We start from the raw sequence: 24,091 nt of genomic DNA, 5'->3' as shown, positions 1-24,091 counted from the left end.
AATATTAAAAGTATTTTATTCATTAGCATGATAGCCTTAGCTTATTTTATTCCAGACAATAGTCTGCATTTATCTTGTCAATATAAGATAAAATACAACATATGGCAAAATTGTGACTTTAACAGTTTAACATTTTCCAATTGATTGCAACAAATGTGGTTACGAATTTACCCGTGACTCCATCTGGAAAATTATTCGGGATTTCGTATTTTTGACCCTCTGAATTTACCGTTGGACACACCTTGGCATGAGACAAGACCGCATGAGACGGGACGGATGACATGGGACGCTCCAGGCTGCAGCCATACACTCTTGCCCTGCTGGAGATCAGGTAGAATGCAGGTTTAAGGCACTTCCTCATTTGCGGCACTTCGCCAAACCGGATGCTCTGTCCAATAATATTATATAGTCAATAGTGATGGACCTGCACTTTAAAAAAAACAACAACAAAAAAACATTCTAAGCATTTATTAAATTTTAATAAAAAATAATATTACTTAATAAGCCTCAGGGGAAATGAAAAGTTCTACTAGGCTACATGATACAGCTCACAGCTACGGCCTCATATTTAATTAGTGAGGAGATAGTTTAAACCGTCATCAGTCACTGCATTGAAAATGACAAGAGATGTGTCTTTAATGGGATCTGTCTGGTTTAGCTTAGCAGGCGATTGATTGGTCTCAGTGTTTGTTTCAGAGCAATTAGCCTATTCCCACCATGTTCAGGTATTGTTCCGGTGCCTCTGGAAATTAAGATGAATGTCTGCATGCTTTTCGGCCAGAAGTCCTTCACCTTCCACTTTCTCTGTGTTGGCGTTCTAACCTCTGGTGGATTTCTGAGGACTATGGTTAACTGCTCCTCAGATCTCTGTAGGGTATCTTAAATCCAGACAGCTAAAACTACCTTTGAACGTACACATTCCACCAAAACCAGTTCCTTCCTGAGGCTATTTTGCAGAGGCACCGTGGCTCTGTCCGGCCCAAGACAAATGTGATTGGTTTAAAGGAATACAAAAAAAAAACAGAGCATGTTTTTTTTTCCTATCCCAGAATGCTGTGTGGACTAGCCAGATCCTCCTTGGCAGCGTTGTGGAGGAAGGTCTAACAATGCAAGACTACAAAGAATTGATCAGAGTGGCGTGTCACAACGCCCAAGCAGTCACGTTCCACAAATTTACCTCAATAGAGTCTCCATCAAGTTGAAGTAAATTGAGTCCACACATCAGCTGGACTTTTCTTTGAGTGGGGGAACACACAACCTAATAAAATAGAGACGATTCATGTGACTTTTTCCTAAACTTTCAGAGTAAAATGACTGGTTTTGAATGATTGCATATGGAATAGAAAAATGGTGAGAGAATAAAAGGCGAGTGAGAACACAAATCTATGGCGATTGCAGTGCTGTTTCGAAGCCAAAACAAGACTACAGCTATAAATTCAATATTAAACTGACCTACGCCTACATTTTGGATTCCTCATTCTGTGTGGTAAATGTAGTTCCTTAATGAGTTCTCTATGCAACAACAGGATGGTGTAGGCTGGACCTTCCTCTGAGGCCGCTCTGTTGCCAGCCTTTTTTCTACCCAAACAAACTTAAAAACGCCTCTGCCTGGATGAACAGATGGTGATGGAGCCACCAGCCGAGAAAATAAGTTCAATGGGTGAACATGAAAACAGATGGATATCTGACAGGAGATGGCCGCATCATCATCCCAGGCAGCACTCGTTAAAAAGTAATTGAGAATAACATATAGAAGCAGACACTGCAGATCAGTGATGCTACCACCCTCATACTAGCTGCTGAATGTAGTCAACAATGAGTACGTTTACATGCACACTTAAATTCCACTATTATTCAGAAAATGGCAATATAATTTGACACAGGTCACATAAACAGCATATTCCGTTAGGATATTCCCAACGATGCCTTTTCACGAATATAGCATTTACGGATTAAGACGTGTGATTTTCTGGTATTATTCAGGTTTTAGAGGAGTTCTTTGACATGTATACAGCACATTCAGAATATCCGTCTCAGTCAGGCTTTTACTTCAGGTAGGGACAGTTTACGGCCTCTTGGCTGTTTTCGGCTTACGGTCAGCTCTGTGCGTTGCTATGGTTACTGTACAAAAAAACAACAAGACAACAGTTTGCAGGGCTGCAGATCCAATAAGGACAAAAACAGCTACTTTAACTGCACCTATTTTTACTTTTTAACCATTATCAAAGACTTGGATATCAACAGGGTTTTTGGATATGAGCAAACATTGCTACGCCGACCTTTTCAAGAAGCTGGTTGAAGGAATGAAAGAGGGACGTTGTGTTTGCAGCCACCAAGTCCTCCACTGATGCGGCTGCATATATAATATTAGTGCAATATTCACTTTCATTAGCCATGTAAACAGCTGAGTTGGATATATTATCTGTTTTGGAATAAGGGCCAAAAACGGAATAACCCCGACCCCCCTCTCCACCCCACACTGGTCCAACAGAGGAGCAGCTTCTCTAAGAGGCTCCGACAGCTTCGATGACGCACGGACCACTACAGAAAATCATTCATACCACAGGCAATAACACTTTTAAACATGTCATCACTGGGTGCTAGATAAGACTTTTTGGACACCACACTACTGCACTAAGTGCAACCTGCACAATTGGTTTATTTACATTTTAGCATATTAGTTAAGCAGTTGAACATTTTGGTTTTCCCATCTTGTACATATTCAAATATTTGTTCTTTTATTTTGTTCATATTATTATTTCATGTATATTGTATGTATGTATATTTTTCCTAGCAATTCATTTATATTTATATTCTGTGCTTTGTGACGGATTTTGCTGCTGTTACACCGGAATTTCCCATTTTTCTTGGGATCAATAAACATCCATCCATCCATCCATCCATCCATCCATCCATCCATCCATCCATCCAATATGTTGTGCATGTATACAAAGCCAATGCAAGAGGTTTAGCTGAAATCCTTTAAAAACAGCTTTCTTTTATGTTGGTCATATACAGTACATTATGTAAATAATATGCTATTGCCTTCACAGTCACCAGTTCAACCCATCTGAACACCTATGCCAGGTTTTAGACCAGCTAAGAAACAGAGTATGGCAAAACATTGGCCACCATTGAGCCCATTCTTGTTTCATAAACATTACAATATCAACTTGTGGCAACTAAAGCATGATTACCATTTCTATGACTCAGTTTAGCAAGCTCAAAGCCTTGATATTTGTTAAAAGGCAAAATATGTGTCAAACCATTCTGAATGAAGTTTTGTGGTGCTGCAGAGACGACCCAGCTTACAATTCCTATCCTACAGACTAAAAAAAAGTCTTTATTTGGTACAGACCATTGCAAAAATCAACACTATAATCATTGCCTCATTAGCAGAGGACATGGCAGGTAGGCCCAAATCCTCAAATCCAGTCTGGTGGTCTAGCAGCAGCTTCTGTAATTAACATCTGTACAAGCTCAACCAATTATTGTTGTAAAATCCTAGACAAAATGAGAGTGAGCAGTCCCAATATTAAGAATGCCTTAGTCAATATTGACTGTTTATTTCCAGGATTGTTTACAAGCAACCCCCCCTCAAAACCATATCTTGTTCAGATCAGACATATGTCAGTGTGTTTTGAGCTATGGTTTGAGGAGGTGAGAGAATCCCGTACAAGACACATTAAACATCACTGCCTCTATTGCTGCCACGAGAAAATTTTAATACATGAGGGGGAAAAAAACGAATCACAAGCAATGAACTGCCTGGGAGTTTGTGTAATAGCTCAATGTTACCTGCAACAACAAAACACTCAATATGTAACTCTCTCTCCCTCCTGTGAAATTGAGCTGCCTTCAAGTGCAGGTGGTAATTGTAAAATATAAAGTCTACTAGTGCTTTATTGGGCACTTTAAAAAGATGCCCTGTCACACAATTCCGTTTTTATTTGCATGTTTTTAAATCTGTTAGGTCCCTATTTGTGTTTGGTATGTGGTGAATGTGAAGATGAACTGCTACCTCCTCTGTCAGCTCTAGCCACTGAAAAGAAATGAGAGGAGAAATCAGGCCAATCACAACAGCTGGTCAGTCCAACATCATGTTGCCTGAGCTCATTACTATTCATGAGCTAGGTAAATGATGCTGATAGCCAGGCGCTCATTGGCTAGTTGGTAGCCAATCAGAGTCAAGCAACTTAGCTGGTTGAATATTAATAAGAACTGGCCAAAATGGAGCGGAGTCTTTTTTGCAGCCTTTCTATACCACACCAGAATGGCTTGAAACAAGGTAACCAAAGTGAGCAAGTTACAGAGTACATGGTAAAACTTCAGATATTACCACAAAGTCATGAAATATGGGTGGTAGGGCACCTTTAAGAACACAACAGGGCATCGCACAAATGAGGCGTTTAATTGACACTGCCCAGCTTCATACCCAGCATTAAGTGTGGCTACCATGCACGCTTTACCTAAGTCCAACTAAAGGAGAGCATTCATTTTAACTTGGAAATGGTTATGTCAATAGTACACTTTAATATCTGTAAGATGTATTGGAGTTTTACATAAACCTTTTTTCATAACCAGGGCCTTTAAGCAGTTTATAATGGCAAGCAGATGGTAAGAGCCCCGTCTTTAGAAATCCATTTGACAAAATGGCACTCTGAATGTAGTAATTACCTGCCATGCAGTTAAGGTTTGCAGAGTGAGTGGTAGGATAACAATTCCCCATTGGCAGATGTAAAACTTTTCCATTTCATTAAAACTCTGAATTAAAAACTGACAGACAATTCAACCATTACCAAACAATGACTGCAAGAATGTCTATAGAATGCTCTTAGTCTTCAGCAGAGTGCTTTCTGACACAAAGGTTTTCTTTGGAATGTAAACACGTGTTGGAAATGCAATCTCCATGCAAGTTTTCTTTTTTGCTTTTCCTGTGAAATCTAATATACTTTCATACTTGTGCTCATGAAGGCAAAGGTGTCCATTTGTAACTAAATAGGTGTGTCAGTGGTCTTGTCATCAGCTCCCAGAAAGTCATCAACAGACATTTTGTAGGTAGATGTTGCTGCGTAGTCATGAGCAGGTGTAAAACACCTGTCAGATTATAAGTCAGATGAAGTTGAAAAGATGGGTTTATTATTTCTCTCCCAAATGCAGCCACAGAGGCAAAATAGAGGCAAAAATTTAACTCATGTGAAGAAGACACACTTCCAAGAAAATAAGGTAATTGACCAGAGAGTCATAAAAACTATCCCAGAATTTTAGAATCTGTCTGTCTGCCTGCCGGCACACACGATGAACACCACGTAGGTGACAAAAGACCTATTTGGTACGTGATTATAATTAACATTGATGTTTGTTAAGTAAATGGCATGGTTATAAACAGAATGATGTATCAATGAAGGTAGCTATAGCATGTAAATCTCCGTAGTATAGGAGGTAATCTATGATCAATCAATAATCAATAGAATCGCTGTTTTTTTGTTATTTGTTTTTTACTTAACACTAGAAGTGCCGGGATTCCATAACTACTAGAACTGCCGTGAGCGGTCATTTTGACCACCAAATTCCAATCTCTAAAATCTCTCATGATAAAACCCAATTGCCATATTAATGCATGTATTGTATTCAACGAGTTCAATTATACACTTGAGTAGCCCACGTGTTTCAATAATTCATATCGTGGCATTGTAAAACGTAATCATTTTGTAGGCTACATTCATCTTAAAAAGTATGGTAAGGAATTTCATTCAACATTACTCAACAGCTGGGGACTTATTTTGATACACTAGTTAGGGCAAAGAATCGAATATTGTTAGGGAGTAGTAGTTAATCACATAGTTTTCAGATTTATCTATCATATAATCAAGAATATAATAAAACTAAAGGGAGACTTGGCATACAGCCCGATCCGGTTGGGGAGAGTTCTAGCCTGACCGGGCTGGAGCTCTCTTTACCCTGTCTCTCTTGGTTTTGCTGTAATAGTTTTAGACATGGGGACTTACTTTGATACACTGAGCTCTCTCTCCTCATCTTTCCATCTTATTTATGTGCATCCATGTCCCAGAAATGCTTGTTACTGACCTAGCTCTGGGGAGTCATTCCCCGGAGTCCTTATGTTCTTTTTTCCCCAGCATGTTCCCTTGGATCAGAGAGGCTCCAAAATCAGGGTAGCAGCTGTCGCCATGGTCCCGCTCCAGTCTGTGATGCCATGTTCAACTGCTACACTGCAGTGCCTGCTAAGTCCAACTACGTCCTGCTGTGCTTGTAATGCCGCACAGCGTCTGCTATGCCATAAACTACTACAAGAACTGCTACAAACTACAATTTTTTCTTTTTTGTTATTGCCACTCTTCATTCTAACCCCAACGGCCCGTCAGACACCACTACCAAGAGCCTGGGTCTGACCGAGGTTTCTGCCTAAAAGGAAGTTTTTCCTCGCCACTGTCGCACTGTTGCTTGCTCTGGAGGAACTACTAGAACTGTTGGGTCCTTGTAAATTCAGGAGTTGTGCTCTATCTGGTTATCGGGTCTTGAGATAACTCTTGTTATGAATTGATACTATAAATAAAATTGAATTGAGTTGAACGGGCAAATAACACCTCAAAGTATCTTAATTGAACATTTTAAACCTAACCCAACCTGGCACTGCCTCCGTGTTGGTGCCTGCTGTGGTGACCGGCGCTGCTCGGACCGTGCCCCGTTGCTCTTTTTCCCCCTCTATAAACACCGCTCTCAGCTCCTCTCCTGCTGGTGCACTCCTTGGAGAGTATGTGTGCAGTGAATCCAGCCAGTTCAAGGATGTGTGAAGTCATGTGAACACGTAGACAGCCACCGGCCATCTAGCTGCGTGTATGCTGCCGCGCCTTCCACAGAGCGAGCGCCCGGCGCTGCTTTCTGATTCAGAACAGAGTCCATCCACACCGTATTTATTGTGGTAGCTTACGTTACAGACTCTGGCCTTGCTTTCGGTCCATCGATGATGCCCACACTTGTTGCTCGACACCGCTTATGGCGTTTTTCTGGCAGAGACGCTGATAGTTACTAAGCAACCAACATGCATGTTCAACTGCGCAAAAGATTAAAAACAATACCGCAAAAATCCGAACGGTCAATATGACCGTGTATGGCTGAAATAGGTAAAAGTCATTTTACTTCCTTTGCCTTGTGTGTAATGTATATACACACCTACTTTAAATGAAAATATACTCTTTTAGGAGAAGTCGGGTTCCAGCAGGATTGTATTTTTTTATCCAGCAAAGTTGTTACATGTATAAATTTCAAAACGGTCAAAATGACCGTCATGGGTGTTCTAGTGTTAAAGCAACACTATGCAACTTTCCCCTCCTCAATCCCCCAACAGGTTGTCTCATTAGAACTACAGCCAGCGCTACCCGCCACTTCGGTCCCCCTACAGGTTGTCTCATTAGAACTACAGCCAGCGCTACCCACCACTTCGATCCCCCTACAGGTTGGCTCATTAGAACTACAGCCAGCGCTAAAAGTTTCATAGTGGTGCTTTAACTTTATAATCTTTAGTTCTTTACCACAAGTAGTAAAACAGTACTGAATTGTCTCATTGTGCCTGTGATGCGGCTGGCTCTCAGGTGTAATAATACTGGTTCATCACTGGTTTCATGTTGGGTTAAACATGGTGAAGCTCTTCTACAGTATTGAGCCGGAGCTGCCTCATATCCTGCATCTGTTTGGAGCGTTGGATCCCTTATGTTTCCGCCAGGGGCAATACACACAAAACCCACATATCTCCATAATAACTCATAAGCCATTATTGAAAATGTGGATCACCATCATATACTTCCATCCTAATGTTCTAAACCCTACATAGTCTAAACTTTTCACATTTTAGGCACCTAGCCAAAACACCTCGTTTATTGCAGATTTTTAACTAAAAAAAAACACCATACTAAGCTGAATTTTTTGATGATGTTCAGGTTCCAAGCTTTCAGAGAATGTATACCACATTTTTATGTGGCCTATACTGTTGCCGTTTTATTCCTCTCTAAAGATTCCATGTCCCCACCAAAATGGTTCTATGTGGCTCTCAGAGGGTTGATATCAACAGGTCCTAAGAAGAGGGTGGACAGCTTCATGTACCCCCATCCCAGAAGGTCTGACCTGGACGCTGCATAATGACTCAGTGGTGAGAAAGACAAGGCAGAAATGTGTGCTGCATTACTTGTCTTTTTTGTGGTAAAACACCCCACCAAATGCACAACAAATGACCGGACTATCACAGATCCAAATGCATTGTTCAGGAAAGTACTGGGTCCATTTGGATGAGACAATCCAATACTGTTACTTGTTGCCAAAACTGTAACTGAAAACCAAAACTGTTTTACCTCAGTCTGGATATCCCTTCCAATACTGGAGAATTTCTACTGCTGCATAACCAAGAGCATTTTGACGGGAAACATCACTGCCTGGAAAGGAAACAGCACCAAACAAGACCACCAGGCCCTGCAAAGAGGGGTTTGTTCAGCTGAACATACCATAGGTGACACACTAGCCTGCCTAAAGGTTATTTTTAGCAGGCGCTGCAGGAAAGGAGGTAGGAGATTCATTAACTCAAATCTCCTGGGTAACAGCCCCTTCTCCCTCCTGGGGTCAGGTACAAGGTAAACAGCAGTATTGAACAGTAGACAAGTTCAATTCAATTTTGTTTATTGTATAAATCATAACAGTTATCTCAGGACATTTTACAGATAGAGTATGTCTAGACCACACTATAATTTACGAAGACCCAACAATTTGAGTAATTCCCCAAAGAGCAAGCACAGTGCGACTGTGGCGAGGAAAAACTCCTTTCAGGAAGAAACCTGGGACAGACCCAGGCTCTTGGCAGGCGGGGTCTGATGGGGCCGGTTGGGGGTGTGATGAACAGTGGCAGTAACAGTTACAATAAAGATAATGGAACAAGGACCAGAAAATGACTAGGAGGAGCTTCTAAACTCGCTAGGATTCTTAGTATGGCATATCTCTACAGTGCTGCTGGAGTAAGGTCTAGCTACACCACCTATCTATTCTGGGATAGGAGAAAAACACTCTGACTTGTTTGTATTTCTTTAATCAAAATCACAACCGCCCTAGTCGGCGCTAAGCCCTGATTGCTGAGATAGTGAGAGGGGAGGGAATCTGTAGATTCAATTCAATTTTATTTATGTATAAAATCCTAACAGTTATCTCAAGACACTTTACAGATAGAGTAGTTCTAGACCACACTCTGTAATTTATAAAGCCCCAACAATTCTAGTAATTCCCAAAAGAGCAAACATGGTGTGACAGTGGCGAGGAAAAACTCCCTTTTAGGAAGAAACCTGGGCCAGACCCAGGCTCTTGGTAGGCGTGTCTGACGGGGCCGGTTGGGGGTGTGATGAAAAATTGTAATAACGATCACAACAAAGAAAATGGAACAGTGACTAAAAAATGGTAGTAGTAATAGTTTATGTCGTAGCAAGGCGCTGCAGAATTTGGCACAGCAGGGCATAGCTGGACGCAAATGCAGAAATATAAATTCTAATTGCTTAAACTTGAAATAGTTAGGGAACAACCTCTAAAAAGTACAGTACTTGAGTAAAAGTACTAAGTTACGTTCCAACACAGGATCAAATAAACATTCATTCTTGATCAGATACTACAGTCACATTTGTGTGAAATACACACAGCTCTCAACCGAGAAGTTCACCCCAGTTTACTAGGTAGTTACAGATCAGTGTCATTTCAGAATGAGAAGCAAAAAAGGGTTTATCGCCACACATGATGTGGAATTTGCCTTCATGAAAGATGCATACATAAAACAAATTAAACATTAAAATGAAATAAATACAGAAAAATGTAAATGTACCAATTCAACCCTAATTTCCCTAAAAGTAGTACTAAATTTCATAGTCCATTCCAAAAAGTTTCCATTGATTAGGAAATAACAGATTTGTAAAATCAAGCACTACCAGCCTTATCTTCACTCAGCTGTTTTACAATAGTGCATATAAAACAGCATTCACCATGGCACTATACAGATCAGAATCATGTGAGACAGAAAGGTTATAGCCATAATTCCAAGGATAAATGTTGGTTCTACAGAATAACCTCTTGCATTGACTCAGAAACATTTTGCACTCCGACGGAAAGAAAACTAAATCTCAGCTTTATGGGGAGCTTGTTATAGGTAACAAGTAACAAGCTTGTTATGGGTAGGAAAAATCGTGTTGCAGTATTTGCTTTGTGTAGATCACTACAGTGTCCCAATAGCAAAAAAACAACACACATGAACGGTTCCGTAAGGATATCGTGTGAAAAGCACTAAAACGTCTGATCCCGGACATTGGTTGCAGAGCTCCGTGCTAGAGAGTGGCAGTTGCTAGCTGTTTAAGACGCTAGAGAGCTTTGAGACGCCGGCTACAGACCTCCGTCACTGCTTGGTCGTATCAGCAGCAGCTGGTTAAGTTATCCCGAGAATAGGTATCTGTGCACTGGGTACAGAGCACCAAGAGCTACCGATCATTTCGGCAGAGATTACGGTTAAGTTAAGGCAAAAGAAGTGAGCGAAGAAAGTTACAGGTGCAATATGTAATACTGACTGGCGGGGCAAAATTCTGCGGTAAAGACAGACAGTTTCCAGGAACAGGAAGTGACAGAAACACCGTGGTCCGATTCTAATTCAATAAAATGTTATCAGACCCATATATCAGCTGGTACACAGTCTACAGTTGTTTTAATCAAGACAGAGTACCTGTCAAAATGCTCTACATGTGATCTGTTGCTGATTTTAACCGTTCAATCATGAAAAAAAAAAATAGTTTTGGTCACTTTTTTCCAACATTATTTCTTTTTTTGTCACTTTTTCATTGTAGTGGGAGCTTTTTTATGTTTTTGGTGTTTTTTTCCAACGTTTTTTGATATTTTTAATGTTTACATTTTTAGCGCTTATTTCGACAGCCCATTTTTTGTGAGAATTTATTTTATTTTTTTACTGAAAACGGGTCAACTTGACCCAGGGACAACATGAGGGTTAAGTAACAGACTGTATATGATCCATAATCTGAAAAGATTTAGTCTTTGACTTCTAAACGTCACTATCAGCCACACAAAGTGTATTCTGTACAGAATAAGCCGAAGTTAGCAATTAAAATCCCTCCCATTCACAATCAATAAAAGCTTTACATAAAACGTCATGTTGAGTTGATTGTCAACCAATCAGCTGTTAGACCAGCAATTCCCAGCATGCCCTGGGTTCGCCTGGGTCTTGCAGTCGGTGTAGAGCAACTGTGCTGCCTGCGTCTCAAACCTGCGGCCGCCTTGATTTCGTGGGGTCATTGTTACATGTGCATGACGTCAGAGCAAGTCGGAATCAAGTCGGACACAAATCCACCCAGCATGCATTGGGTGGGCGATCGCCGGTGATCGATTCTGTGCAGACCAGGTTCATCTCTAACGAGCCTATTGCTTCACAACTCAAAGGAGTAGCTTACGCTAAATGCTAGCTAAATTGACAGTCATAAAAGCCCGTGCTCACGCGGAGATCTGTCCCAAAATGACAGACACACTTTTATCAGATTAGAATTACGGTAGGAAGCTCTTGAAACCCACCAACCTCGCTGTCCTCGCCACTTGACAGACAGACACACTTCCTTGTCTTAGAATTACAGTAGGAACCGCTCATAAGTACTTACTTTCCGTACTCAAGTAGAACTACAGATACTTTTGTTAAAAAAACTCTGGTAAAAGTAGAAGTACAGATTTAACTTACTCAAGTTAAAGTAGCAAAGTACATGCTTGGAAATGTACTTAAAGTGGACAAACTGCAAGTGTTACAGAATGCAGCAGCCCAACGTTTGGCGTAGACCATCAGGAGATCGCACATTACTCCTGTGCTTAAGGCTTTTCATTGGCTACCGACGGGCATTTTAAAATTTGAATCACTACTTACAGAGCCTTTCATGGTCAAATCTCCTTTGTACATCCAGGATGTTTTTGCACACACACACACACACACACACACACACCACAACACACACACACACACACACAACACACACACACCACACCACACACACACCACACACCACACACACACACACACACAACACACACACACACACACACACCACACACACACACACACACACACACACACACACACACACAACACACACCCCCACACACACACCCCACACACACACCACACACCCACCACACCTCTCTGGTCGTTCTCTGAGGTCTTCAGGTCTCCTTTTAGCCTTGGATTCTGTGGACATTTTTAACAACACCTGAAGACATCTTTTTAGACAAGCCTTTAACTACAGTGCCTTGCAAAAGTATTCGGCCCCCTTGAACTTTTCGACCTTTTGCCACATTTCAGGCTTCAAAGTTAAAAGATATAAAACTGTAATTTTTTGAGGAGAATCAAAAACAAGTGGGACACAATCATGAAGTGGGACAAAATTTAGCGGATCTTTCAAACTTTTTTAACAAATAAAAAGCTGAAAAATTGGGTGTTTAAAATTATTCAGCCCCCTTAAGTTAATACTTTGTAGAGCCACTTTTTGCCGTGATTACAGCTGTAAGTCGCTTGGGGTATGTCGCTATCAGTTTTGCGCGTCAACAGAATGAAATTTTTGCCCATTCTTCCTGCAAAACAGCTCGAGCTCAGTGAGGTTGGATGGAGAGCGTTTGTGAACAGCAGTTTTCAGTTCTTTCCACAGATTCTCGAAAGGATTCAGGTCTGGACTTTGACTTGGCCATTCTAACACCTGGATATGTTTATTGGGAACCATTCCATTGTAGATGTTGCTTTAATTTTTGGATCATTGTCTTGTTGGAAGACAAATCTCCGTCCCAGTCTCAGGTCTTTTGCAGACTCCATCAAGTTTTCTTCCAGAATGGTCCTGTATTTGGCTCCATCCATCATCCCTGTCCCTGCTGAAGAAAAGCAGGCCCAAACCATGATGCTGCCACCACCATGTTTGACAGTGGGGATGGTGTGTTCAGGGTGATGAGCTTTTGTGCAGTCTGCGACTGATTGTTGTCCTATGGACAGAGTCTCCCACCTCAGCTGTAGATCTCTGCAGTTCATCCAGAGAGATCATGGGCCACTTGGCTGCATCTCTGATCAGTCTTCTCCTTGTATGAGCTGAAAGTTTACAGGGACGGCCAGGTCTTCGTAGATTTCCTTTTCAATATTATTGCTTGTGCTCCTTGGGATGTTTAAAGATTGGGAAATATTTTTTGTATACAAATCCGGCTTTACACTTCTCAACAGTATCTAGGACCTGCCTGGTGTGTTCCGTGTTCTTCAGGATGCTCTCTGCACTTTAAACGGACCTCTGAGACTATCACAGAGCAGGTGTATTTATACAGAGACTTGATTACACACAGGTGGATTCTATTTATCATCGTTAGTCATTTAGGTCAACATTGGATCATTCAGAGATCCTCACTGAACCTCTGGAGAGAGTTTGCTGCACTGAAAGTAAAGGGGCTGAATAATTTTGTTTGTAAATTAGTTTTTTATTTGTTAAAAAAATTAAAAAAAAAAATTAAAATATCTAAATAAAATTAAAATAAATTTTGTTCCACTCCATAATTGTGTCCCACTTGTTGTTGATTCTTCACAAAAAATTACAGTTTTATATCTTTATGTTTGAAGCCTGAAATGTGGCAAAAGGTCGAAAAGTTCAAGGGGGCCGAATACTTTTGCAAGGCAACTGTAGCAATATGATTTAGTATTTTATTTGTTGTTTTTATTTGTTTTACTGTAAAGCACTTTGTGACCCCTGTTGGCTGTGAAAGGTGTTATATAAATAAAGTTGACTTACTTACTTACTAAAAGATAAAAGTAAAAGTACCCTTGTGAATGAAAACCATTTTTTAGAGTTTGAGCTGAGAAACTTCAGTAAAAAAGACTTTATATGTAATTCCCTTCCTTTTAAATGGATGTCTGCAAATAGGCCAAAATCATCCCATATATGATAATTGTGACAGAGACTGGGATTCCAGGTTAATAAGATTCTGACTGAGCAGCAAGATATGAATTAAGTTGTGTTTCTTTGAGAATTCAGAGATCCAGTTTCTCTTTTTCAATCTTCCCCTTAACATTTAAAGAAAACCACTCGAGATGTAGCATCTCGTTTTTGAGGGGGTCCTTAAAGGCAAGAATATACAATACACACACACACACACACATATATATATATATATATATATATATATATATTCACAAATTAGCCAACTCTGCGTCCTTTTAGGCTCAAAGCTATCTACATCTTTCAAATACATCTTGAATATTTACCCAGGGTTTGTTACGTCTCTGGTTATGAACATGCCGTTTTTTTAGTTTTTTTTTAGGCTGGGTGGAATCTATCTCCATTGAGCTTGTTAGTTTTTTTGTTGTTGCTGAAAGTAAACTTTCCATCCAGAATCTTGTTGGCGTCCATTTCAGCGTCTCGACATCCCCTCAAAACGTACCGTTCCTACTCTTTGGCCGACCCCCAAGCCCAAACGGCGTGTGTGCGGCGTGCCTGTTGTTTTGTTTCCGGTCTAGCTAGATCCAGTGGGTGTTGTAGTTTTTCTAACGTAACTAGTTGTCTTAACAGAATTTGAAAAAAAACGACAAAGTTTGCTAGGCCAAAAAACTTTAATCTTGCCATTAAAAAATTAACGCTGTTAAAATGGATAATTCAGGTGTTGAATAACTGTTTCAATATCAAGTTTTTATCATAATCCAAATTTAATGTGACATTTCACCCTATGGTAAGGTACAACTATCCCAAACTATGGGGTATATTGTAACATTTTACTCCTTTGGTCTGAGAGTAAACCATGCGTTTTCTATTTGGGTCGCAGAGATAGCACCTACACCATTTATTAGCAGACACATGGTACTAGTTTGTGATCACATTTTGAACCCACTGGCTTTAAAAGAGCTCCAAGATATAGACAGCAATGTCAGAAATGGCCCCGGTTTTCAGTGACCAACAAACAACTATATTTTCCAAGAAGTAGCATTTAAGAGATGTTAAAGCATCCAATTGGATTTATTTAGACCTTAGTGGTCCCTTAATACTGTATCTGAAGTCTCTTTTGTATAGACCTTAGTGGTCCCATAATACTGTATCTGAAGTCTCTTTTATATAGACGTTAGTGGTCCCCTAATACTGTATCTGACGTGTCTTTTATATAGGCCTTAGTAGTCCCCTATTACTTCATGGCTATACTAACGTTACAGCTGTAGCACGTTTTTGGACATATACAGTGGTGTGAAAAAGTGTTTGCCCCCTTCCTCATTTCCTGTTCCTTTGCATGTTTGTCACACTTAAGTGTTTCGGAACATCAAACCAATTTAAACAATAGTCAAGGACAACACAAGTAAACACAAAATGCAATTTGTAAATGAAGGTGTTATTATTAAAGGTGAAAAAAATACAAACCATCATGGCCTGTGTGAAAAAGTGATTGCCCCCCTTGTTAAAACATACTATAACTGTGGTTGTCCACACCTGAGTTCAATTTCTCTAGCCCACACCAGGCCTGATTATTGCCACACCTGTTCACAATCAAGGCATCACTTAAATAGGAGCTGCTTGACACAGGAAGGTCCACCAGAAGATCCTTAAAAGCTACACATCATGCCGAGACCCAAAGAAATTCAGGAACAATGAGAAAGAAAGTAATTGAGATCTATCAGTCTGGAAAGGGTTATAAAGCCATTTCCAAAGCTTTGGGAATCCAGCGAACCACAGTGAGAGCCATTATCCACAAACGGCGAAGACAGGAACAGTGGTGAAACATCAGGAGTGGCCGGCCGCCCAAAATTACCCCAAGAGCGCAGCGACGACTCATCCAAGAGATCACAAAAGACCCACAACAACGTCCAAAGAACTGCAGGCTCACTTGCCTCAGTTAAGGTCAGCGTTCATGCCTCCACCATCAGGAAAAGACTGGCAAAAATGGCCTGCATGGGAGAGTTCCAAGGAGAAAACCATGCTGAGCAAAAAGAACATCAAAGCGTCTCACATTTCTCCCACAAACATCTTGATGATCCCCAAGACTTTTGGGACAACATTCTGTGGACCGATGAGACAAAAGTGGAACTCTTTGGAAGGTGTGTGTCAAGTATATCTGGGATAGAAGGAACACTGCATTTCATAAAGAAACATTATACCAACAGTAAAATATGGTGGTGGTAGTGTGACGGTCTGGGGCTGTTTTGCTGCTTCAGGACCTGGAAGACTTGCCGTGATAAAAGGAACTGAATTCTGCTGCTACCAAGGATCCTGAAGGAGAATGTCCGACCATCGTTTGTGTACTCAAGCTGAAACGAACTTGGGTTCTGCAGCAGGACAATGATCCTAAACACACAGCAAGTCCACCACCGAATGGCTGAAAAAAACAAAATGAAGACTTTGGAGTGGCCTAGCCAAAGTCCGACCTGAATCTATTGAGATGTTGTGGTATGCCTTAAAAAGGCCGTTCATGCTCGAAAACCCTCTAATGTAACTGAATTAGGACAAATTCTGCAAAGATGAGTGGGCCAAATTCCTCCAGGACGCTGTAAAAGCCTCATGCACGTTTTCGCAAACGCTTGGTTGCAGTGTTGCTGCTAAGGGTGGCCCAACCAGTTATTAGGTTTAGGGGGTAATCACTTTTTCACACAGGGCCATGATGGTTTGGATTTTTTTTTCACCTTTAATAATAAACACCTTCATTTACAAATTGCATTTTGTGTTTACTTGTGTTGTCCTTGACTATCGTTTAAATTGGTTTGATGTTCCGAAACACTTAAGTGTGACAAACATGCAAAGGAACAGGAAATGAGGAAGGGGGCAAACACTTTTTCACACCACTGTATCTGGCAACCCGGCCAGATGTACCTACTTCCTCTGAAGTACATGAGCACAATAACAACGGTTATCATCTCACAACTCATCAAATGAACAGTAATTACACCTGTTCAGCTTCTTGCATTAAACATTTTGCTGGCACTCCAAATGCACCAATGCAATTAAGTGCTGACAAAATAGTTGGTTACACCGGGCTGCTTTTGAAGGGCCTCGTTCTGCCCCTCGGCTAAACGGCAACGCGAACGAGATGAATAATAAAGAAAAAGCAGCACTCAGATCCGGAGGGTTAGTGGCCCAGATGTAACTGAAAAAAAATGAAAAACCAAGAGTTGTGGCGTTACCAGTAAACACAAACTGGGGACTGGATACCGCTGTGCTGTGGTTTCCAGCCGGACTAACCCTAACACAACTGCACTCCTAAGAAAATGATTGGAATTCAGCAAGAGCTGCACGAAGAGCCCCAGGATCAGGTCAGCATGTGAAAAGACCACAGTGCAGAGGAAGGAAGTTGTGCTGTGTTTAAATGTAGTTTTAATCAAAAGACGACTACAGGGCTCATACTTGTGAAAATACTGTAACTTATAAGGGGGATACCAGGGATAGTTGTAACACAAGTCAGTTGTAAAACGTCCAATTTCTCCAATCGGGAACAAGTTTCCAATCAGCTGATTCACTATAAACATGCTCTGTATAGTCCTTGTAAGAATCTGCCCCCTGTGAAAGGCCCTGCACATTTTAGAAAGAAAACAAGCTTTAGTGTGTAACTTTGATATTAATAAATGTCTGTTACATTCAAGCCATTTCCAAATGAGCTGATACAGAGCTAATTAAGACTATCAGCTCTACACAACTCTCTGGATTTCTCAGGATGGCTACTGTATGTTCAGAAGATTGTCGACCGGTTAATTTTGCACGCAGAAACTCCAGTGAAGATAATTACCTCTGCTGAAGAGTCTATCATGTTTTTTAATCCTTTGCGTCCTCCTTGGCTACTAGCAACTGTGCGGTGGACGGCGCAATCACAGAAGGCTTGTATTATGTGGATGACAACAGTGTTGTCATTACTTAGAATTAGTGCTGTCAAATGATTAAAATATTTAATCGCAATTAATCCCATTAATGTCATAGTTAATTTGCAATTATTCACACATTTTTATCTCTTCTAAATGTCCCTTGATTTCTTTTTGTCGCATTATTTTTTCTAATTTTAATGCTTTATCAACATGGAAAATCAACAAATGTACTTTGCTTTTATTGAAAACATTGTCATATAGCCTACTGTAATGTTCAATTTCACACTAACATTCTCACTGGGAGCAAATAAGCTCTCACACAATGTAACACTGTCCATCAATAAAAGGGTGAAAATAATACTTTGACGGGGGAACGGGGCGGGGATTGGCATCAGCTGTTTGCCCGGACATCAGGACGTATTTCAGACTGGACGTGCCGCGATGATAGCTCAGTTCACAACGACCAAACACACCGATCACTTTGGTCTCGTCAATGGAACATTTGGCAACTTTTAAAAAGTAAACTTTCCATCCATACTGGCATCCTTTTTGGCCTCTCACTCTAACCATCCACTCAAAACGTACCGTTATTACTCTTTGGTGTGTCAAACGGCGTGTGTGCGGCGTGCCTGTTTTGTTTCCGGTCTATAGATCCAGTGGGTGTTGTAGTTTTTCTAACATTACTAGTTGTTTCAACAGCATGTGAAAAAAACTTTAAAGTTTACTAGGTAAAAAGAAACTTTAATCCCGCCATAAAAAATGTACGCTGTTAAAATGGGTAATTCAGGGGTTGAATAACTGTTTCAATATCAAGTTTTTATCATAATCCAAATTTAATGTGACATTTCACCCTATGGTAAGGTACAACTATCCCAAACTATGGGGTATATTGTAACATTTTACTCATTTGGTCTGAGAGTAAACCATGTGTTTTCTATTTGGGTCGCAGAGATAGCACCTACACCATTTATTAGCAGACACATGGACTAGTTTGTGATCACATTTTGAACCCACTGGCTTTAAAGAGCTCCAAGATATAGACAGCAATGTCAGAAATGGCCCCGGTTTTCAGTGACCAACAAACCACTATATTTTTGAAGAGGTAGCATTTAAGAGATGTTAAAGCATCCAATTGGATTTATTTAGACCTTAGTGGTCCCTTAATACTGTATCTGAAGTCTCTTTTATATAGACCTTAGTGGTCCCCTAATACTGTATCTGAAGTCTCTTTTATATAGACCTTAGTAGTTCCCTAATACTGTATCTGAAGTCTCTTTTATATAGACCTTAGTGGTCCCCTAATACTGTATCTGAAATCTCTTTCCCAAAATTCAGCCTTGGTGCAGAATTCCAGCCACTAGAGCCAGTCCCCCAATGAGCTTTCCTTAGTATGTACCATTTCTGAGTCTGTAGCTTTTGAGGAGGAGAGAGACAGCAATTTACTTGCGGGAGTCATCCCAAAAGGATTAATAAAGAGAAGTCTAAAGCAGAGAAATAAGGAGCAAGATTCCAGATTGGCCCAACTGAGCTTTCATATTCACAAAGGCAGAGCAGGATACCCAGGGCTCGGTTTACACCTATCACCATTTCTAGCCACTGGGAAATCATGGGCATGTAAAAAAACCTCATACAAGTGAAATTGTCATGCCATGGGACCTTTAAGAGATTGGTCTATGATGACATGGACCATGTGAGGAGTGACTAGAACATCTAGGCTCCATAACTTCAAGCGAGGTGCCCATGAGCAAGATCCCTAACCTCCATCTGCTGCTCAGTGGCCAGCCGACCAGACTGTGGTTGCCCTGTGAAGCAGTTTCCAGGTGTCAATGTGCACAAATGGGTGAATGTGACCACGCTGTGTGCTCTGCTCAGAGTGGATGTTTAGTTTTATTTCATTTCTAGGTCAGGCCAAACATTTGGCGTACCCCATATGGGATAACAAGACGCCACTATTTAACAGACATCTTCTGGTCTCGCATATGTAAATCATGTAAAGAAATACAAAAAGAGCACATACAAAGACACATCTACAGATCATTGAAACTTATGACTACAGGTTAAAAACAAGGAGCAGTATGGTACAGTGTACGTGCTCCGGGGGTGTAACGGCTCAAAGGAGAATCGGTTGGGTTCATATCCAGTTTTAGGAGTCATGGTTCAGTGTGAGTTCGGTAAAAAAACATTTAAATGTGATTGTACAGCCATTACCCCAACAGAATGGAGGTGAAGTGATTTTTTTTAAAGGCATATGATTTAAATCAACACAAATGTGTTTACAGAATCAGATTAGATAATCTGTATTTCTGCATAATCAACATTTTGACTGTACAAAATGACCATTTGGTTAAATAAAACTTCCAATAAAAACACAGATATAGCAAAGCCTGTACAAATAAAACCGAAGCTAAACATAAGGGTATGGTTAGATACTACTGAAGAGAGAGAGAGGCAAGAGTAGCTGTGATGAAAAGGCAAGGTGCACACTAATCTAAACGAGATTCATCCACACAAGCTGCAAATAGACCACTTTAACCACGGATACCTTCCGGGGCCATAGGTGTGTTTATGTACTGTATTAGCCAGCATATGGGACAGAATCACTTTTAAATTAGATGCCGTTACAGCCAACTGACATGGACAGGACAGAGCACAAACAGACTTCCTAACATGACTATTACAGATGATCATTTGCATCTCCCTCCGAGTTCACTCACACGAGTTTAGTGGCACGTAACCGAGGTACTGCAGATAACGTCAGAGCCTTTAACAGCTAGGTTGCCATACTGGCTGGCAGAAAACATTAAATTTGGCCTGCTAGGAAACCCTATGCAGTAAAAAAATGATTCTGACTGCTGAAGGAACAACTTTCACAAGACTGCTATAAAAAACAGTCCTGCTCCAGAACGAACCGAGCACCGCCCCAACTTTTTTGAATTCTTTATTTATTGCAAGAAAGGAGGGAAAACATTAACAGACCAACAAAACAGTTACTATAAGACTAGTGTGTGTGTACATATTTGTCTTCCCCCAAGTGAAATTCATGAGGGTAGCTGCTGTGTGTACCTAATAAACTGCATTGCTGTTAACCGCCCCCGCCCCCCTACCCACTTCAACTGTGTTCTTAGCAGTCGATGATAACTAAACTACATGATTTTTGTGTCTATCAAATTGCATATTGCACACCATATGCAACTTTAACGTGGCGTGGCCGCGGTGTTGCAGTAATGTCGGTCCTAAGTGTGAGACCATCACAGGGAAAAAAAACACCCTTTCCCTCACACGTTCCATCAGTGAATAGAAACATCATCCCACAAATGCAATTTTCTATGAAAAGACATAAATGGCTTCTAGGACATTTCACAGCACTGCTGAAAGCTTGCGATTTTAAAACCTGGGGCTCAGTGACAAAAGAATGTAAAAATAATCATTTTCATCAAAATTTACTAGAGAGCCCTCTTGTACTACCCAACAAACGCTCAATGTGTGTACAAAGCTACACAGTGTGCAGCAGTTTGCACTGAAGGGAAGGATGTGAAAACATCTATTGTGTATTCTGTTTAATCTGTAATCAACTTTCTTACACCTCTTTAAAAAAAAAAAAAAAAACAGGATGGAAAATCAATGGCTGAGCCAATTTGGAGTGCGCTTTATGCAGTAAACAGACTTACCTTCAACCTTGCTGGCTTCCCACGGCCTTACAGATGGATAATTATAAAACAGGATGGAGGCCTGGATGGAGAGAAGCGGTGCTCGGGCTGGGGGGGCAGAGAGAAAAGAAAATAACAAGACGTGGTTTATTACTGTAGGGAACGGAAGACTAATAAGACTTCTCTGTCACATTGTGATCAAACATATGGGGGTCGTGAGCCGGGATGTTACACCGAATAATTAAGGATGAGGCTCGTGTGAGAGAGCAGCGCTCTGGCAGGAAACTATTGACAACGAGAGCTGAGACACCCCCATGACACATCCCAACAGGTATGTTCCACATGTTGCTCTGCTATGGAGTTGAGTCAACCGCATACACATGTATTAAAGCTGCATTGATCAAAGGCAATGACTTGACTGAATGGAGCGCAAGTCAAATCCAATACTGTATCAACCATAGCTTGACAGCATCTTTTGTATGTAACATGGAGCAGGTACCATATATTTCCAAAATGGAAAATACTAGCGTGTGGAAAGTTATGTAGGGATGGGTATCGGTTCTCGATGGGTATCGACCGGAACACTAAACCCAGTACCAACTAGTATGGAATCTCCTCCAGTCAAACAATACCTACCTATTCAACCCTTTTTAAATCAGATTATTTGTATCAGATCTAGAAAAAAACATTAGTATTGGTATTGACAGTGTTGTAGTACTCGAGATCGGTCATGGTCTCCAGACACTTTTTGAAGGTCTTGGTCTCGTCATCGACCGCAGTTTTACTCAGCCTTGTTTCGGTCTCAGGATTTTATTTTAAAGACCGCTAAAACTGCCTTTGGTTATTATTTTTAAAGCTATAGTGCATGGTTTCTGTCACCCCCATGAGGAATTGTAAGTAACAACAACAAAACTGTTGGTAACTGTGCATACCCCTCCTCCACACAGTTGCTAGTAGCCAAGGAGGACAGAGGATTAAAAAAAAAACATGATTATAGACTCTTCAGAAGAGTTAATTGTCTTCATTTGAGTTTCTGCACTCGAAAGTCGACAGATATAGATAGCCGTAATGCATAATTGCATCCATGTTTCCTTAACTTGCTTCCCTTCCCTGCATCTTAGTCCCTTCCACCGAGGAATCGCAGGAGAGATGGAGGGAATCGTGCGAGGAACGCGGAAACAAGTTAAGTGTTTTTAGAGCTCCTTGATGATTCTTCCTCGATGCTCGTTCCTCTGTCCTCAGGGCCAAAATAAGAGCTTTAAGATGGCCTTCACCGAGGCGGGATAGACAACTTTAGGTTCAGCCGAGGACCTATCAAACAAGGGCCATGAGATGCAGGCATAGCTCCTCAGAGATCCGTCCTCAATCCTCCACCCTTGCTCCTCGGAGAAGGAGGAAGAGCTTTGACATGGCCTTCAAGAAGGCTGACCAGAACAACATCTGGTTAAAGTGAAATATCAAAATAGAAGATTTAGGATAGTAAACAAGGTCACCTTTGTCTATTATCAATCATTTATTACATCCCTTTAGATGGCTTCAACTGCAATACTAGAAAAGACTACAACTTTCAATTAAAAATGATTTTGTTTTAGTTCTAGACAACATATCCCTGCATGCCACACCTCTGTCTACAGTCACTCGTTAGTTCATTAAAAATTAAATTAAAAAAAACATAAATTAATAAACTGTAGTGCTTGAGATTCCCATGCATAAATACCTTTAAATACACCAAGGTACTGCTGATTAAATATGTATTCCACACTACCTAAATGTTTCTTTAATTCACATTACATCAGGATGTATTTTTATTGTGTCATGGGGTCTTCGTGCACGGTAAAAGCTCTCTCAGCAAACCCTGGAATATGACAATGATTGTTCCTCATGTTGTGAACCAAGGTGCACACAGTCGCATAAAAATAGCTGTGTACCTTGGTACACCAGGGACGCAAAAACATAATATTCTAAGATTTACTTTAACAGACAAAAGTGGAGATGAAATGTGCCCAAAAAGTCACTTCACTGACAGCAAGCTTACATAACGGTGCCATATTTATTTAGCCCAGCAAACTCCCACTGACTCGGTTTACATTTTGGATTTGCACACATTTATAACTGTAACAGCTGGTCCAAAAGACTACAGCGAGGCTCCTAAAACACTTATATAAGAGATTACATTCCTATTGTTTGAATATAACGCACCATGGTCTCTGCTGCATGTGTCGGTGAAATCCCGTTCTCACACTGCTCTGTTAGAAACCTGAGCTTCTCCCATACTTCTGTTCTTCCATCTTAAAGAAGGTCCTCTCGGTACACTCTCAGGGTTTCAGTCCTAGGGTGATCTGACAATGCCTATTGTTACCAGCATGCATGTTTTAAAGATCCCATGACAAAATTACACGTTATGAGGTTTTTTAACAATTTTTTTAATAATAGTTAGTTCCCCCTTCCTGCCTATGGTCCCCCAGTGGGTAGAAACGGTGATAGGTGTAAACCAAGCCCTGGGTATCATGCTCTGCCTTTGAGAAAATGAAATCTCAGATGGGCCAATCTGGAATCTTGCTCATTATGAGGT

At 40.7% G+C, this 24,091-nt stretch overlaps 1 protein-coding gene and 1 long non-coding RNA gene across 2 annotated transcripts in view; one reads left to right on the top strand and one right to left on the bottom strand.

The window, feature by feature from the left end:
• The window catches only part of fhit (fragile histidine triad diadenosine triphosphatase), a gene marked incomplete in the record, with an annotated part of 456,026 nt that overhangs the window by 387,449 nt on the left and 44,486 nt on the right, over nt 1-24,091 (bottom strand). Inside the window, 1 exon segment of the mRNA XM_032512982.1 lies at nt 21,541-21,627.
• Nucleotides 8,128-24,091, top strand: part of LOC116687536 (uncharacterized) — an 18,416-nt gene continuing 2,452 nt past the window's right edge. Inside the window, exons 1-2 of the long non-coding RNA XR_004331586.1 lie at nt 8,128-8,186; nt 22,675-22,680. This is a non-coding gene — a long non-coding RNA (uncharacterized LOC116687536). The remainder of the gene's footprint in view (nt 8,187-22,674; nt 22,681-24,091) is intronic.

Source organism: Etheostoma spectabile, chromosome 4, assembly GCF_008692095.1.
Source record: "Etheostoma spectabile isolate EspeVRDwgs_2016 chromosome 4, UIUC_Espe_1.0, whole genome shotgun sequence".
Lineage (NCBI taxonomy): Eukaryota > Metazoa > Chordata > Actinopteri > Perciformes > Percidae > Etheostoma > Etheostoma spectabile.
Note: the sequence above shows the minus strand (reverse complement) of the source record. Positions and strands in the feature narration are given on the sequence as shown.